This window comes from Delphinus delphis, chromosome 2, assembly GCF_949987515.2.
Source record: "Delphinus delphis chromosome 2, mDelDel1.2, whole genome shotgun sequence".
Classification (NCBI taxonomy): Eukaryota; Metazoa; Chordata; class Mammalia; order Artiodactyla; family Delphinidae; genus Delphinus; species Delphinus delphis.
The window spans coordinates 37,688,908-37,701,885 of NC_082684.1; the positions used below are offsets into that span (position 1 = coordinate 37,688,908).

Here is a 12,978-nt window from a genome sequence, read left to right on the forward strand (position 1 = left end):
ATTGCAGCTGTGGTATGGAAGAAAACAGTCTTGGGCTCTGGCCTAGGTTCAAGTTCTTCTCAGTCACTGACTGGCCATTTTCTCAATCATAAAATGGGGTTAATTAGTAGCAGAATTGACTCAGAGGCTTGTTGTGTATAAACTGAGATAATATGTAGAAAGTGGAGCATGGCTAAATGCCCAATAAGTGGTAGCTGTTTATGAAAGCATTGTTGCTACTGGGTTCTTTCCTCACTATGCATGGCTTCAGGTAACTGATATAAGCTCTGTGAGCCTCAGTTTCCTCACCTGAGAAGTGGGGTCAATGAGGATTAAATGAGATGCTGTGCAAGCACTTAGCACACTCTCTGGCATGATGCAGATACTTAATAGATGTCAGTTTTCTTAACCCTCACATCATCTTTGTCTGCTTGTTGGCTCATGACTGAAATTCCTTCATAATAATTTCCATTGCAGAGGTATCTTGTTGACAAGTACTACCAAATGGAACTGATTTTTAAAAACCATCCTTTTAAATTTTCTCCTTAAGGTGGAAAGAAGGAAAAAGAATACGGGTATTTGGGCACCTGGAGAAAAACCCAGGAAAGGGAACAGGGGAGCAGAGATTGGCAAAGATAAGCATCTTGTCTTCTACCATCCTCCACAGGGATCTTGTCAGCTCTACACCCGCCCGTCCAAAGTTCTCAGCCTCAAGAATCAGGAAACTCTGCCCCACAACTTGTAAGAGTCCAGGAGTCCAAGCTTTAATGAACCTTGGAGGTGGGGAGGGTACAAATTTTTGATAACCATTGTTTATAAGGTAGGTGGCTCTCCACATTTGGAGACTGTCTCCGCTACCTGTGGACCTGTGGACTTCACTCTTACAAACCCAGAGCACACTAGCATCCCTCTAGGCTATTTTGGTTAAACCCCAACACTTAACGCTGTAAAAGTTTCCCTCCATATGCCCCTTTGGTCTTCCTGCATCAGAGATCTGGAGTCACAACCGCATCAAGAACCGTAGTGTGATGATTAATTAGGCACAAATGTGGCACTAGGGTCTCACAATGCCCTGTGGGACATCTGCTACGTTCTTTTCGATTTTTGCCATCAAGATGCAAGTTGCTTCTTAGTGACTATCAAATAGTCTTATTAGTCCTCACTCTGGGCACCACTGCCGGGTGGGGTGGGTGAGGAGAGCTTAGGTACCGTGCAGACCCGGGGAACAGAAGCTGCCACCAGGGGGCGCTCGCCTGCGGAGAGAGTTTGACGGAGGCGGAGCCAGGGAAGAGGGGCGTCTCCGCAGAGAAGCACGGAACCACCTCCCCTCCCTCGTCCTTCACCCACGCGCTTCCTTGCAGTAGGTGAGTTTGAGGAGGTTCCTGGGATCTTTGCTCTAGGGCGAAAGGCCTTCCCCGCCAGCCCTTGAAAGATGAGAACCCACACCTTCCACCTCCCGACCATGCCGCGTGGCTTTGCCTCTCCCGGGGCTCGAGGCTGCCCTTGCCGCTGGGAATCGATTGGGCAAATAGTTTCACCTCTAGATGCTTAGTCAGACTTCTGTATTTAATGACGCCAAAGCATCCAGCTCCTCTCAGACTCACGTGGCTCAGGGTCTGGGGAGCCGACCCTCAAAGCGTGGCCCCCAACCCGGCAGCATCATTTTCAGCATCACCCCGGACCTGGTTAGGAATGCACATTCTCAGGCCCCGCCCCAGACCTCCCAAATCCAAGACCGGGGGAGGGGAGCCGTCTGTGCTTTGCTGCTCCTGCGGGTGACTGGGAGGCGCTCGACGGTGACAGCCCCTACCCTGGGGCTTCCTACGTCGCTCAGGTGAGTATGGATCGCGAGGCGGGTAGTCCGGCTCCTCCAGAGATCTCCCGGCCACTGGCTAGGTGGTCACGTGGGCTCTGGGCTTCTTTCCCCCCTCCCCCTCCCGCCCCTCGCGTCTTTAAAAGGAAGGAGAGGCTCCTCGTTAGTGATCTTTGCAGTGTCTCCGGCTACTGGACCTTCTGACACCCACTCCCTCGCCCCTGCTGCTAGGCCGCCGGGAGAGCGGAGGCTGCGACAGACGCCTCTGGAAACTTGCAGGGCAGAGAAGAGGCGGCGGGAGCCGGACCAGAGCGGGACCGTCCAGGGCTGCGACTGGCATCCGGTGCTGCGTTTGGGATCTGGGCTGCGCGAGGTGCGCTCACTCTCCGCAGCTGGTGCCGCAGCCGGGTGCGGGGAACAGAACTAGTCCGGGAAAAGCACGTGCCGCGTTTCAGTGATTGCTAGGCGGGTGTGTACAAGTAGGGTAAGTGCCCCTTAGGTCAAGGTGCGATTTGTCTGATTTAATGTTTGAAATCCAGCGATGGGAAAATAGTAATATTGAGAACAATAAAAGCCACCCCCCAACCCCCCCGCCAAATCCACCAGTCTGGAAAACTACTGGAAACAGAAATTTCATGTTTTGACTAAATATTTTCACTCAAGACGCTGGCAAGTTAACTAATTGGTTTGTGCCTGTAAGCTCCGGGTTGACTGTGCTAATATACATGTTTTTTAAAAGGCAAAACTCCTGTATTTTCTACGGATTTCCCAACCGTGGATGAAACGGTGACGGTAGGAAAGTTGACCAGGGCACTTCATGCTTGAGTTTTGTGGGCCTGGGAAGATGTACATGTATCAGGCAGGTGACTAGTATTTTTAAATGTATTAACTGGCAAACCTTAATCATATCAGAAAGCGGAGTTACTTCTTTCCTGGGCGGATTGAGTAAGATTGAGATCATCTGGGCTTGTTTTATTTGCTGACGAGGAACCCCAGCCGCTGTTCTCTTAACCAGTTGTTTTCCCGTTCCTGCCTAATTAATACTGGATATAGAATTAAGTCGAGGGAATCTGTATATATATATATATATCTGTGTGTGTGTGTGTGAAAAGCAAAACTTTGGATTCGGGTGAATTTCTATTTAGGAAAATAAGATTGACTCAATTTTACTAGCTTTTTAAAAAGCAACTTTGTGCTTTGGTGTGGTACACAACACTTTTGAGGAAGGATTTTGTTTAGTTAGATTTCTAGTATTTACATGGGCATTCCATTAGGAATTTTTATTTTTGTTCTAAGTTTCTAAACAGTGGCTGTTTTTCTTTGTGTGTGGAGAAGGATGTTTGTTATTTAAAAAGTGAACATGTGGAAAGAAAGATTTGTGCTGTGAGTATTGTAAAAAGTAAATGTACTGTGACTATGAAAAGAACGTTGCACACTTATTCTTTGGCTCTTTTTTTTCCTGCAGAAAATCTGTTTTTGCATACATTCTAGAAGAGGGGGAAATGTTAGGATCTGTTTATCAGCAGGTGTTAAAGCATAAACCTTAGGATTCCATTTTATGTTCAAGCATTTTTTTTCAGTTGAATTACTGAAACATTATTTCAGAAGTCACCAGTCTCCTGTAACATTTAAGTCCTATAAGTCTCTGAAGTCAATTAAAAACACATTTAGGACATCTTTCGTAGTGGTTCTGAGGGATGTGAATGAATCTAATCATCATTTACATTTCTCAGTTTATTTATAATATGGAATAGGTAAGATTTAGTAGTAAATTCAACCCTTAAAAATATAATTAGCATTTAATAGATATTGATATGTCCATTTAAAAAAATATTACATGTAGTTTTCTATATATGTGATCCAACAGGTAATGATTCAAAATACATCTTGTAATAATGTTAATTCATGTTTTGAATCATTTTATAATATCTATAAATAATAAAATAATATAGAATGCTGAAGGCTGAACTTGAACCATTTACTGGTTTTTTGATAATTATGTCTAGAGCCCTTGAGAAATGTATACTTGAATTTAGGCTTCATCATTCAGTGCCTAGCACACTGTTTTAGACATAATAACATTTTTGAAAAGTCAAGCTTATTGCAGTGTAATTTACATAGGGTAAAATCTAGCCTCTTTAGGTGTATCGCTCTGTGAATTCTGACAGTTGCACACAGCGGTATACTCAGTCACCTCCATGATCAAGACATGGAACAGTTCCATCACCCCCAGAAGTCCCCTTTGTAGTCAGCCCTCTCCACTCAACCCCAACCCCTGGAAATCACTGTCTGTTTGTTGATTATATAGTTTTGCTCTTCAGCATATTCTTACTTAGAAATAATTGTCTTCCTTCCCTTTTCTCAAAAGAAAACCTCAGTTCCCTTCCTTTTTTGGGATGAGCCAGGTTCTGGTATTTTTGTTTTAATCCTATACACTTTGGGGTAAATTGAAGAAAAGACAAAACTATTTTGTATATGGGAAACCAGAGGCCTGGAATACGTGTTAGATTCATATTGGGCTAATAGGTTTAATTTTTAGCAAATTTGGGTCCCATTGTGGTATAAGCCTTTGGTTACAGTTTGCATCATTAGTTATCCCAAACTGAAATACAAGGGCATTAAAAAAAATATTTGTTATTTATGTAATATTAGTAGAATATGTGGTTCCTTTATAATCTTTGCATTTAAGAGATACTTTTATTATATGTGAGATTAAGAAAGCTACCTGAGGGCTTCCCAGATGGCGCAGTGGTTGGGAGTACACCTGCCGATGCAGGGGACGCGGGCTCATGCCCCAGTCCGGGAGGATCCCACGTGCTGCGGGGCGGCTGGGCCCGTGAGCCATGGCCGCTGAGCCTGCGCATCCGGAGCCTGTACTCCGCAACGGGAGGGGCCCACAAGCAGTGAGAGGCCCGCGTACCGGGAAAAAAAAAAAAGAAAAAAAAGAAAGCTACTTGAAATTACATATTATCAAATAGTGAGAAGCCTAGGAACGATTAAAAATGACAACTTGTAGACATTTAAAATGAAATACAGAGTGATTGTGGCTACTTAAGTTAAAATACTCTCTTTAATAGGAGCTAAAGTCTGTGCCCAATTTATTTGTAGATGTCAGTTTTTTCATTCCTGTGCCCATGTTTTGAAATCTAGGTTTTCCTGTAGGACATAGATGTAAACTCTTTTATAAACCAGTATTTTTTTTACTGTTTAATACATTATTCAATTCAGTAAACACTTAGGTGCCTGTTATTGCTAGGCACTCCTAATGTGTCAGACTGATGTCGTTTGCCGTTTTCCTTTGTGCTATGAAAAACAAGAGCCTGTCTTTTAAATACATACACAACGTACCTTTCAGAGAACTGCAGTGGCAGTAACTAGGGTATGCAGAGTGGCAAGTTTATGAGGCACCAGCAAACTGGATAGTTGGCATTTCCAACAGGAACGGTTACAGCTCTTGATAATAATTAAGGGCTTTACGAAGGGAATCTTTGTGCTGGTGTACTTGAGAGAGGAGAGAAGAATGAAGGTCACCTGGAAAGACAAATTACTGGACTCCTATATATTTCCTCAAAGCAGGACTGCAAAGTTTTGTTAGTGAATGTTTTGTGTTCACTGTCAAACCCCAGACTGGCAGGCAAGTTGAATGTATTCCGTTTAACTTCTGCATCGGTCATGTCCTTTTGAATCTCTTCACCCACAACTCTCCCTCACCCTCTCCCTCACCCTGCCCCAAATGAATATTTGAATATGCTTCTGTTTCCTAAAAGTGGAGTATTGTCACTGACTTGGTATTAGGAAGGAGCAGAGACCTGCTGATGAAAGAGAAGATTGATGGGCTTTCCCTCCACACTGCTGCCTTAGGGTGTGATAACCCTGGGGCTGAGGCTTTATCCTCTTCCCATATTCAAGCCCTCAAAATTCAATTTCCTAACCAGCTCAGTTGGCTATTAGGGGAGTTAGTTTTCTCATTTTGGAAACTACGTGTACATGTTCTTAAGAGTTGTATGTGAGTCAGTTATTACCGATCAGTTCCATGATGATTTTGGAGTGTTTTTTCTTTATTTCTAATTAATATTAAACTGATTGAGACTCTTAATATTTTTCTTAATATTTAAGGCTAGTGATTGGCAAATAGCCACTTATACACATCAAGGACGCTTGACACCTAAGACATATTTTTTATCTTTTCCATGAAATTCCTTCTATTGTCTGCTTTGTGAATGTGAATTTATGGCTTCTGAGGGGCACACAGGTGTGGGGTGTTCAAACTGAATGCTTGGGGAAGTGTGATGGGCAGGCTTGAGAATACAGCATAGGAGAATGTGGCATTTTGTGTTCCACACAGGCTACTAGCAGCTCAGCTTTTTGGACAGTGGTGGTGGATTGTCAAGAAGAAGTTAAGAGAGTAAAATTAGGAGGCAGAAATCTTCAGGGTGGCCATAAAGGTGTCTTAACCTAAATTGTCTGGAAATCCTGCCTAACACTCTAAGCATATTCAGTGGCGTGCCGATAGACTGACTTCACCCTCTTGCATATGTAATGATACCTTTGCAGAATACTTTCATGTACATCATTTCACTTCATCCTTAAACACTGTGAGAAAGGGGAACCCATATTAGGTCCCCGTTTCTCCTGAAGGAGATATAGGAACTCAGGGAGTTTACCTGAGTAAACTAAGATCACCTGGCCTTCAGGCAGAGTTGGGCCTGGGACCTGGATCCCTACTCTGTCCACTGGGCAAGAATATACATAAAAACAGGCCTGGTGGTGACTGCCTTCTGATTTTTTTAAACTAGATTTGATTGGCACTTTGATAAAATCAGTCTACTCTTTCTAGAATGTCTTTCTGCCATTTCTAGGGCATGCCTTTTTCTTCTTCAAGGAAACACTGTCAATATTTGGAATTTTTAAAACCTTTTTTTTTTTTTTTTTTTTTTAGTTTAAGAGCCGTAACGTATTTCCCAGCCAGTACATTAGAACACTATAATCCCATGTGTACAAAAAGCTTTCCCACTGGACATAGATGTGACCCAAGAGGGCCCCACACAGGTGTGTGTGCTGGGGGAGTGTGAGAGAGACATCTTTGGGCAGAAGACAAGGGCTGTTCATCATGAAGGATACAGGCCAACTATTTTAGGCTGTGATGAGTAATTAAAGAAAATTGGCACACAAAGAAATGATTAATTCTTAGAATCAGGATGTCCGGGTACATGTTCTTTTGTTGGCCAGGTGAAATTCCATGCCTTCCAGGCCCAACAATTAAATTGTTTAGAGACTCTTTTTCCCTGTTATACCAGAGATTGTGGTCATAGAGGCAATGCTTGGGTGTTCAAACGAATGTGTGGGAAAATCTGTAGTACAGTGCTGGAGAAATATATTCTTCTTGGAATTCTTTCCTTCGATCAGTTTATATCACTGTTTTAGAGCAGAACTACTTAAATGACCACAGGTTGTTTATTCACTTTTCTAGACCTCCAGTGGAGCAGACGTTCCTTTTGTTACTTATTCTCTTGTCTCCCAGGTCTACTGCAGTGATTTAAGTTCATTACTCCTTGTTGTGTCTTTGCTTAAGAAGGAAAAACCCTTTGCATTGGCTACCAAGTTATTAGTTACCCAAGACTGCACTGACAAATAGTTGTCATGTGAATCTGGATAATTTAAAAGATACCCAACCAAAAAACAGTATATCCTCTTAATCACTGTCCAGCAACCAGTTCTCTCACATTAATTATCATGGTACTGGGGATGTGTGGAAATTCTAGAGAAGTTGGTATATATGTGTGAAATGCATATTTTCTAAGCAAAGTCACTGTGGTACCTGATTTATTGCCTGGATGAATCCTGGCATTTGCCATTTGGCAGTATATGTCTGACAGGTCATTTCAGCATTTCTAGGCCGAGAATGAACATTTCAGTTGTAGGTGAAAATGAGTGATGGGATTGATTCTCTGCTCCTGAGAGAGAGATGATCTTCATTTTAAATGGTGTTTTCCCTGTCAAGCTAGATAATGGGGAGTGCTATTTCAAGTTCATGAATTTCCATGCTACTATTCATTACTTTGTGTCCGTAGAAGCTTTACGTTTTTAAGAGGCCTAATGAAAGGAAAAGATAGTGGTGGTTTTCTGATAGTTTGGTGTATTGGCTTTTCTACTGATACTTAAGCCGAAACGCCAAATACATTTCTTTTGGGCAATGTAAAGCTGAGACAACATGAAACTCAGTAAAACCTTGATTGGTCAAAATGTTCAGAGAATGATTTTTTGTTTAAACAATTAAATTGATTTTTAAAAATTGATTATTAAGTTGAAGTCTCTTGTTCAAATTCTTATTCTAAAATCCACTGCTTTCCTGCTTCTTAATTTCTTGAATATAATTTAATCTTCATTTGATGATTGAGAGTGTAGAGTTTATCCTTATGTAAGTTTACCTTGAGCAGTGCTCTGTATAAGAACGTTGGGATACTCACCATGGTGATTACACTAACATTTGGATATGCTTTTTATTTATTAAATTGGGTAAGACATCTTGTTTTCTTTTTTATAAGTTCAAAAAAAAATTTAATACTATAAATCAACTATACTTCAATTAAAAAAAGAAATATAAAATTTATTACCTCCAGGTTACATTATGCATTAAATACAATTTGTTATGCATGTTACCTTAAGTATTTTGTTCTCAGTTGTTACATACTGTTTAAGTTGTGCTGTTAAAGTACTTTAAATGTCTTTTGATTAAATATTTGGCTGCATAAGATATGCTCAGATCATTTAGCAAAAATAATGCACTAAAATCCAATCACCAAGGTACAAGATTGAAAACATAAGCACAGTGAACAGGTGTGTGTAGGTGGATTGAAATAGGAGAGGTGTTTTCAAGACAGATTGAGGGACAAAAGCCTCCTAATAATTCTGCCAGTTCTCGAGCTGACATCTAAAGGTTACTCATGACCTAATTACCAACTCCTGTATTCAACCACTTGCTCTAACTTCAATCATTTCCATGGTTCTGTAAATGTTTTCAAGCGTCTGTATTTAAAACCCTTCCTTGATAGACAAAATGTGGTGTATACATACAATGGAATATTATTTAGCCTTGAAAAGGAAAGAAATTCTGATACATGCAACAACATGGATAAGCCTTGAGGACATTATGCTAGATGAAATAAGCCAGTCACAAAAGAACAAATACTGTATGATTCTACTTATATGAGGTACTCAATAGTCAAGTCTGTAGAGACAGAAGTAGAATGGTGGTTGCCAGGAGCTGGGGGAGGGAGGAATGGGGGAACTGTTTTTAACAGGTGTAGAATCTTAGTTTTGCAAGATGTTTTTAACAGGTGTAGAATCTTAGTTTTGCAAGATGAAAAGAGTTCTGGAGATTGGTTGCACTACAGTGAAAATGTATTTAACACTACTGAACTGTACATGGTTAATATGGTAAACTTTATTATGTGTATTTTGCTACAACTTTAAAAAAGTTTGGAAATTGCTAGTTAGCATTATATGCTTTATCCTGCATATTTTCTATTAGGAATCAGGGATTGTATATATTGATTGGGAATAAGTAGCTGAAATATGGAATCCTGTCCTCATGATTAATAAATGCATATATTTTTTAAACTTCCTTGATCTTATATTCGTTTCCAGCTACCATTCTCTCTCCTGTCCCTTGTGGACAACCAATGTTGATTGGAAGTGGTAGCACCTTTGTATTCATTCCTTGTTATTTTACCTGGTCTGCCTGCCTCTTTTACTGGGCATAGTGGCTCCCTGAAGGCAGAGTGCCTGTCTTGAAACTCCTTTAGATCCCCTGTCTCAGCTCAGTACCATGGCTACTGCAAGTGCTCCATCTTTGATTCATACTCTATACTGGATGAAATCATATATTTTCAACACATTTCTTCATATTCTTTTCTTACAACAAATATTTATTGCGTTGTAGTGGAAGGTGAATAAAATACAGTGTGTGCCTTCAGGAGCTTAAAATCTAACTGTACTTACTTCTTACTCTCCCACCCCACCTTTACCATTTCCAAAAAGGATTTGGTGTAGTTCTCTTCTAATAAGGAGGGTTAAATTTCTATGTAAGTTACTATAGGGGTGCTAGAGTGAAAAAAGTGATAAGGCATGAAACGCCAACCGCTTCACAATGCACTTTGCATATTTCTTATGAACATGGCAGGTTTTCTGTAGGAAAATATCAGGAGATTAGAGTGGAATGATGAGTTGGGACAACATAGTGGAATGCCTTGAATGTTAAAAGAGCATGACTTATTAAGAGGCTGGTGGGAAGCAGGGGGCTGCTCAGAGCTAGGTTTTTAAGAATGTTAATCTGGCTGCTCTGTGGCCCTGGAGAAAGAGCTAACTGAAGGCAAGGAGCAGTAAGGAGACTATTTAAGGTGCACAGATAAGAAGTAACAAGAGCTTGCTCCAAGGTTGGCGAAAGACATGACCATGGGGAAAGGCACCATGGAGAGAAAAACCCAATGTGCCTTGGTGATGAAAGGTAGCTGGATGAAGGGGAGAAGTCAGAGATAACTGTAATAGCCTTCGTCATTAACACAAATAGAAAATGAGTGGTTTGGGGGAGGAAAATGATGAATTTTGCCTTGGATATTATATTAATTATCTAGTGCTCTGTAACAAATTGTCATAGAATTTAGCAGCTTAAGACAACAAACATTATCTCACACAGTTTCTGAGAGGAATCCAGAAGCAGCTTAGCTTAGATGTTGGCCAGGGCTACAGTCATATGAAAACTCAACTGGGCCTGGAGGATCTGCTTCCAAAATCTCTCTTTCACTGTAGTTCCTTGCTGGCTGCTGGCAGGAGGCCACCGTAGGGCTACTTGAGTGTCCTCACAATATGGCAGCTGGCTTTCCCCAGAGTGAGTGATCTAAGAGAGCAAGCCAGGAAGAGGCTGCAATGCCTTTTATAACCTAGTCATAGAAGTACATGCCATCCTTCTGCCATAATTTATTCATTAGAAGGGAGTCACTATATCTAGCCCATATTCAAGGGGGAGGTTAGGCACCACCTTTTGAAGGGAAGAGTATTGAAGAATTTATGGACATTTTTAAAAAACATCATAGATATATTGTGTTTTGAGGACAAATGGAATGAGCATTCCAAGGAAGATGTCAGGAGAAAGGAATTGGGAGCTTTAGAGAGCCAAGTTGCTTACGTATGGAAGTATGTGACAGCTGGAGCAGAAAATATTGAAGATGGAGAACTTCTCCAGGTTAGATTCTTAATGATCTCTCTCAAACAGTCTCATTATTAATGGTCATTGTTCCCTTCCCCAAATTATATTATTCCATATATTTTAACTTTTTTAAAACAGGTTTCCATTTTTAATTTCTTATTTTGTTTGTTTTCCTTCAAAGCTTCTTATCAGGAAAAATTTCAAAGTTATAGAAAAGTTGAAAGACTAATGTCCGTATGTTTACCATCTAGATTCAGTAATTGCTGACAATTTGACTTATTTGCTCTACCTATGTATCTATGTATGTATCTACCTATCTGTCTATCCATCTGAATATTCTTCTGGCCTATTTATTAAGTGTCATTCTTTGGTAAAGAAGGGTTTTCCCTCTACATTGGGATAAACTACAGGTTCTCTTCAAAAGGCAGAGTACAGGTTTAATTCTTTTCCCCTAATTGCTAATTTTCAGAGTGAGGAACTGATACAGTGGTAGCAGATGATTCTCTTTTTCTTTTCCTCTTTTTTTGAACATCACTATGGACTCATAGTCCAAAGGGTAAAAAGCATATGTAATTTTGCTATTTATTGCCAAATACCCATGGAAGTTGTGCCATTTTGCACTCTCACCAGCAATGTAGGAGCAAGTCCATGTTTTTTCCATAACCTTTCCAAGAGAGTCTGTTGTCAAACATTTGAATTTTTTGGGCTTCCCTGGTGGCACAGTAGTTGAGAGTCCACCTGCAGATGCAGGGGACATGGGTTCGTGCCCTGGTCCGGGAAGATCCCACATGCTGCAGAGCGGCTGGGCCCGTGAGCCATGGCCGCTGAGCTTGCGCGTCCGGAGCTTCTCCACAACGGGAGAGGCCACAACAGTGAGAGGCCCGCATACCGCAAAAAAAAAAAAAAAAAAAAAAAAAAAAATTGAATTTTTGGCAAACATAAGTGAGAAATGGTATCTTGGTGCAGTTTAATTTGTATCTCTTTATTGAACAAGGTTGAACATATTTTTATGTGTTTTAAGAGCCATTTGCCTTCCTTTTCCTGTGTTCTGTTTGTGTTTTTTGCCTATTTTTCTAATGAATATTTGGGGGTTTTTTTCCATCTTAATTTAAGAGTTCTCGCTATATACCAGAGAAATTACCCCTTTGTTTCTAATATAAGTTGGGAGTATGTTTTTTCCAATTTGTCATTACTCTTTTGACTTATGGTGTTTTTATGATATGCAGATGTTTACTTTCATGAGTTTATGTACTTTTATGTACATTTTAAAATTGCATCTGGATTTTGAGTCATAGTTAAGAAGATTGTCCCCACACCCATGTTATAATGGGATTTATCTACATTTGCTTCTAGTACCTGTGCAGCCCCTGTTCCTCCCCCATTCCTGTCTTACCCCTTCTCCTCTCCTCCTCCCTCTCCTTCCTCTTTCCAGTTCTCTCAACATTCGGGTCTTTAACATTTGGAGTTTACTCTGGCATACATTCTTTTTCCAATGATAATTCTGTTGTCCAATGTTTTCCTAGAGATTTGAGATACCACCTTTATCCTATGACAAATTTCCAAAAACTTTTGACTTTTTTTTATATTTATTTATTATTATTTTTGCTCTGTCAGGTCTTAGTTGCGGCACGAGGGATCTTTCATTGTGGTGCACGGGCTTCTGTCTAGTTGTGGCGAGTGGGCTCCAGAGCGCACGGTCTCAGTAGTTGTGGCGCATGGGCTTTGTTGCCCCGCAGCATGTGGGATCTTACTTCCCCGACTAGCGATTGAACCTGCGTTCCCTTCATTGGAAGGCAGATTCTTAACCACTGGACCACCAGGGAAGTCCCTTGAGTTTTTGAATTTGCTGTTTTAGGATTTTCTGTTCTATTGCATAGCAATCTGGGTCCAATCAGGAGATAGAAACTACACAGTAGGTTCAACAGGGGAAGTCTAATGTAAGAATTACCAACTATGATGAGAGATTAAGTATAAGATATAA

General features: G+C 40.8%; 1 protein-coding gene across 1 annotated transcript in view; it reads left to right on the forward strand.

The window, feature by feature from the left end:
* Positions 1–2,204: 2,204 nt before the first annotated feature.
* ESR2 (estrogen receptor 2) overlaps positions 2,205–12,978 on the forward strand; it is a 59,529-nt gene continuing 48,755 nt past the window's right edge. The window contains exon 1 of the mRNA XM_060004432.1: positions 2,205–2,276. The gene's annotated coding sequence lies outside the window, so the exon portion shown is untranslated. The remainder of the gene's footprint in view (positions 2,277–12,978) is intronic.